This window comes from Elephantulus edwardii, unplaced genomic scaffold (genome assembly GCF_000299155.1).
Source record: "Elephantulus edwardii isolate Elephantulus edwardi_28Jun2011 unplaced genomic scaffold, EleEdw1.0 scaffold00090, whole genome shotgun sequence".
NCBI lineage: Eukaryota > Metazoa > Chordata > Mammalia > Macroscelidea > Macroscelididae > Elephantulus > Elephantulus edwardii.
In genome coordinates, this window is record NW_006399840.1 from 1,178,893 (window position 1) to 1,183,978 (window position 5,086).

A 5,086-nucleotide genomic window follows, 5' to 3' on the forward strand; every position below is an offset into this window, starting at 1 on the left:
CCAAGTATAGGTTTCGCATTAGCACAATCAAATGTTCTGGGATTCCCATTCTTCTCAGAGTCAGCCACAGCTTGTTGTGATCCACAGTCAAAAGCCTTTGCGTACTCAATGAAGCACAGATAGACGTTCTTGCATGACAGAAACAATGGGAACCATAAACTGTGTGACAACAACAGTATCATAATATGAAGACAAAGATAAAAGATAGTACCCTCTCCCCAAAAAAGAAAAAAAAACACCCAAAATCCTCACCACTGGACTGATAGGCAACATAATGATGTCAATGTTGTTGTTGTTGTTGTTGGGTACTGTTAAATTGAGTATGACTCATAGAAACCCTGTGAAAAACAGATCTGAATTCTGTCCTACCCTGGGCCATCCTCACCATGCCTGATACACTTGAGCCTATTGCTGCAGTCACTGTGCTGATCCATCTTGTTGGCGGGTTTCCTCTCTTTCTCTGACTCTCCAGACTTCCAAACATGATACCCCTTTCCTAGGAATAGCCTTTCCTAGCAACATCTGCAAAATAGGAGAGATGAAGCTTTGCCATCTTTGCCTCCAATGAGCACTCCAGCTGCGCCTTTTCCAAGACATACTTGTTATTTCTTTTGTCAGCCTGTGGGATATTCAGGATTCTTCTTCAACATTACAACTCAAGGGCATCAATTCTTCTGTCATAGATGGAGAAAAGATTGACACTGTCAATGACTTCATTTTACTTGGATCCACAATCAATACACTTGGCACCAGCAGTCAGAAGATAAGAAGACATTGCGCTGGAAAAGTCTACAGTTAGGCACCCCTTCAAATTATTAGGGAACAATTATTTCATCGATTGAGGACTAAGGTGAGCCTGTTTCAAGCCATGATCTTTCAAATCACTTGCTATGTATGCATCTGAGAGCAGGGTAATGAATAAGGATGACAGAAGAAAAATTAATGCCTTTAACGTGTGTTGTTGGAGAAGAATGTTGAAGATCCTATAAACTGCCAAAAGAACAGACAGATCTTCATGGAGAGGGTGCAGCCAGAGTGCTCCTTGGAGGCAAAGATAACAAACTTGTCTCACATACTTTGGGCATGTTGCTAGGAGAGGCTATTCCTTGGAGAGGGACATCATGCTTGGGAAGGAGGAGGAGGGCAAAGGAGAGGAAGACCCTCAACCAGGTTGCCTGACATAGTGACTGCAGCAATGGGCTCAAGTGCATCAGAGATTGTGAGGATGGCACGGAATAGGACAGAGCTCAGATCCATTGTTTATAGTGTCACCATGAGTCATACTCGACTTGACAGCACCTAACAACAACCAATGTCTTGGGAGCTCTGGTGACTTAGTGGTAAGGAGCTATGCTGCCAACCCAAAGGGACATGGTTCGAATCCAGCAGCTGCTCCACAGGAGAAAGATGGTCAATCTCTTCCATGAGATTAGCTACCTCTAAAATCCCACAGGAGGGTCAGCTATGAGTCAGTTCCAACTTGATGGAACACAACACCACCTATGTCTTGTACAGATGAACGAGCACAGAGTATGATGACTTCTCTCTTTTGGGGGACTTACTCACTTACTGATATTGACTCAGAACCAACTCACAGCTGACCCCCTATTGGGTTCCGAGGCTGTAACTCATGTGGGAGATTACTCATCCGTCTCCCTTGGAGTCACTGGCGGATTTGAACCACCAAAGAGAAGCAGCCTTTGGTTAAGAGCACAGCTCTCTATTAACTGCACCATGAGAAGGCCCTCTTGTTTGGGGAAAGTCTTTGAAAAACAATCTTTAACAGGCTTTGTAAAGGTGAGGAGGTAGTCTTATATTGTAGAAAGCCCTCCCTCCATCCATATGATAACATCTAAAAGCATTTCTGTCCTGCAAAGCCTTCTAAGGGGTGGACTGGCCTAGTTCTCCAACCCCATCTCCCCGTTTTCTAACTAATGCCAGCAAAGACCAAACATCCTCCATGTAACCACAGTGCCACAAGCTTCCACACCACTGTGCTTTGTTCCTTAAACTGACATGTCCCTTTCCCTCCTGTACCTTTTTCCACACCCAGTGTAGGGCCCATTACACAGCAGCTTCTCAACCCAACGCACTACGTGTTGTACCGTTAACAAAAGTCATCAGTTCAAATCCAGGAGCTGAAAGACGAGCCGTCTCCTCCCATAAAGATTTCTTTACAGCCTTGGAAGCCTGGTGGAGGTTTACTACGACTTAGAATCAGTCTGGTTTGGGGGTTTTGGTTTTGGTATTGCGTTTAAGAAAGCTTGATGGTGCAGTTAAGTGCTTGGCTGCTAACTGAAAGATGGAGAATTCGAACAGATCAGCTAATCCATGGGGGAAAAGAGATGCCAATTTGCTTCCGTAAAGATGCCTTGGAAATCCTGTGGGGCAGTTCTCGGGCTGCTATGAGTCAGAACCTACCACACAACACACAACAACAAATTGCGCAGCGTATGGTTCTAAGGGCTTTACCTCATTTGATCCTCAAAACAGATAGAGTTATCTATTTCACAAGTGTTTTGTCATACTGTGGTGACTTGCCCACTGCTGAAAGCTATGCCACCAGCATTTCAATTACCAACAGGGTAACCTATGGTGAACTTTGGTGGAGCTTCTGGACCGAAGCAGCCAATGAGAAAAGGTCTGCTTCAAAAAAAAACACCCAAAGGTCAAGAAACCCTATGGATCACAGAATATGATCTGAAATTATGACTCATTTACTATGTATCATCAGGAGGGACCGACCGTGTTGGAGAAAGCCATCATATTTGGTAAAGTGGAGAGCCAGTGAGGGCACAGGAGATCCTCCATGGGACGACTGACACAATGACCACTACGACGGACTCAAATATACCGACCGTCACAAAGATAGTCCAGAACTGGACAATGCTTTCTTTATTAGTGCTACACACAAATTTCCCCACAAGCTGGAGCTGCCTCACTAGCAACTACTCTAAGAATAACAAAAACATACATCATTTTATAGGCTTCGAGCAGTTTGGTAATGATGTCATGGATCGCTAGCTAGTCACGCTAGAACATAGAAGTGGAACCCACAGTCCATGTGCTACACCACCACCTTAACTTGGAAAATGTTTTATCTTATTCTTTGTCTATAAAAGAATAGTGTGTGGCATCTTTTATTTGAGTCCAAAAATTATTTTACATCATATATATATAATGTTATATTAAGATTTTTTATAGAGGTCTTCCTCAGATTGAAGAACTAGTAAAATTGCCAAGAAAGACATGAAACAGTGTTTGTGTAGTCACTTTTAAGTAACTTGCACCACTTCTCATCACACTTACAGAACGAGGGATATACCTAAAATGTAACATCTTAATGAATTTAGTGAAAGTTCAGATATGAATAATGGCAATTTTCACCTCGTTTATCTTTCTTTTGGCTCTTATATCAACAGAAGACTTAAAACAGCACACTGAATTGTATCAGTTTTACAGAAAGTAAGTAAGGCTTTTACAGGTCTTGTGTCTCATATCTAAAGTTTAATTTACTCAGTTGTCTTTGTTTTTAATTGAGGTTTGAGTGAAAGATTACAGAAAGAATTGCCTTTCCATTCAGCAATTCATATAGTTTATATTTGGTGCTATAACGGCTTTTGTGTTATTTTATTTGGTATTATAATACTAACATTATAAGAGTATTCTTGCCACTTTATCCATGTGTTGGCCATTCCAGTCATGCTTCTTTCACCCCTTCCTACCTACTGAGTTTTATCCCTGGACAAATGTTAGCCTTATGATCTTGTATGGTTGACTGTTCCAAAGAGCTTGTTCCTTGCTTGGTGTTATTTGTACCTGATAGATCTGTCTATTGTTTGACTAGAAGTTGAGTCATGGGGATTTCAGATCCAGACTTAAAGGGTGATCAAGGTTTATAGTCATGGAGATTCCACCAACCTGAATCAACCAGCAAGCCTAGTCTCCTAGTAATTTTGCATTCTGTTCCACATTTTTCTTTGACTCTATTGGGAATCTTTTATCGTAATCCCTTTGATAGAAGTTAACAGTGGTAACAAGGTCCTATCATGTTCTTCTGGTCTCAGAGTTAAGAAGACTGAAGTTAACATGGTCTATTAGTCTTTTGAACTAACAGTCTCTCATTATTTTTGCTCTTCTTTTCTCCACGGGGGAGAGACCAATAGTTAGTTGTACCTTCGCTACTCAAAACATTTTAAGATCCCAGTCAATGCTTACCAAAGTAGGATGTAGAACATTGTCTTTGTTGATTATCTTCTTATAACTAACCTTGATTTCGCTGAGAATGGCGAAGCTTCATCTCACATTCTTTGGACATGTTAGGAGGGGTTATTCCCTGGAATAGCATGTTCTTGATTTCCCAAGGCCAACAACTCATTAATTCCTTCAAGGTGTTTGATTATGGCTAAGAAATTTTCGTAATTTTGCCTAGTTGGTCCCCCCCCACTATACATATGAAAAGTCAAGCTAGTGTTGAGGATTTTCATTCATAGGGTTGCTATGAGTTGCCTACGACTCAACAGCACTTAACAACTTAACAACAATGTACATATGAACCTATTTACAACACAGATACACAAACAGAAATCTTATCTGCCAGAATAATCTACTCCATTATTTGGGACTTCTTGACATACTTATTTTCTCTGGCTTTTTTCCCCATTATCTTTCTCTTGTTCCATCCTTTGACTTTTCCTTTCTTCTAATTCATATCACATTCGTTTCCAAGAGTCTGTACCTTTAGTGTGCCTCAGTGTCATATTCAGCAGCCTTCTTTCTCAGAGGTGTCTTTTACTGGTCCTTTTCCTTCTCTCATTCCTTGCGTTTGATTAGGGTTCTTTCTCTCTTAGCCTTCTCCTCATTGTCTAGACACATTTCCCAGTCATTCTACCCATTCACATATCCTTAGATACCCATAAATTCCCAATCTTAGCTCTTCTCAGATCCTTCGTCTGAGTTCCAAATTAATGTATTCAAAGGGCCTCCTGGGTATCTTCAGGAACCCTCACATTGAATTAAAGTTCACTTGGAAAAGACTCATCTGGTGGCTGAACTTTTCACAGCTGAACAGTAAACCTTTTTGTTA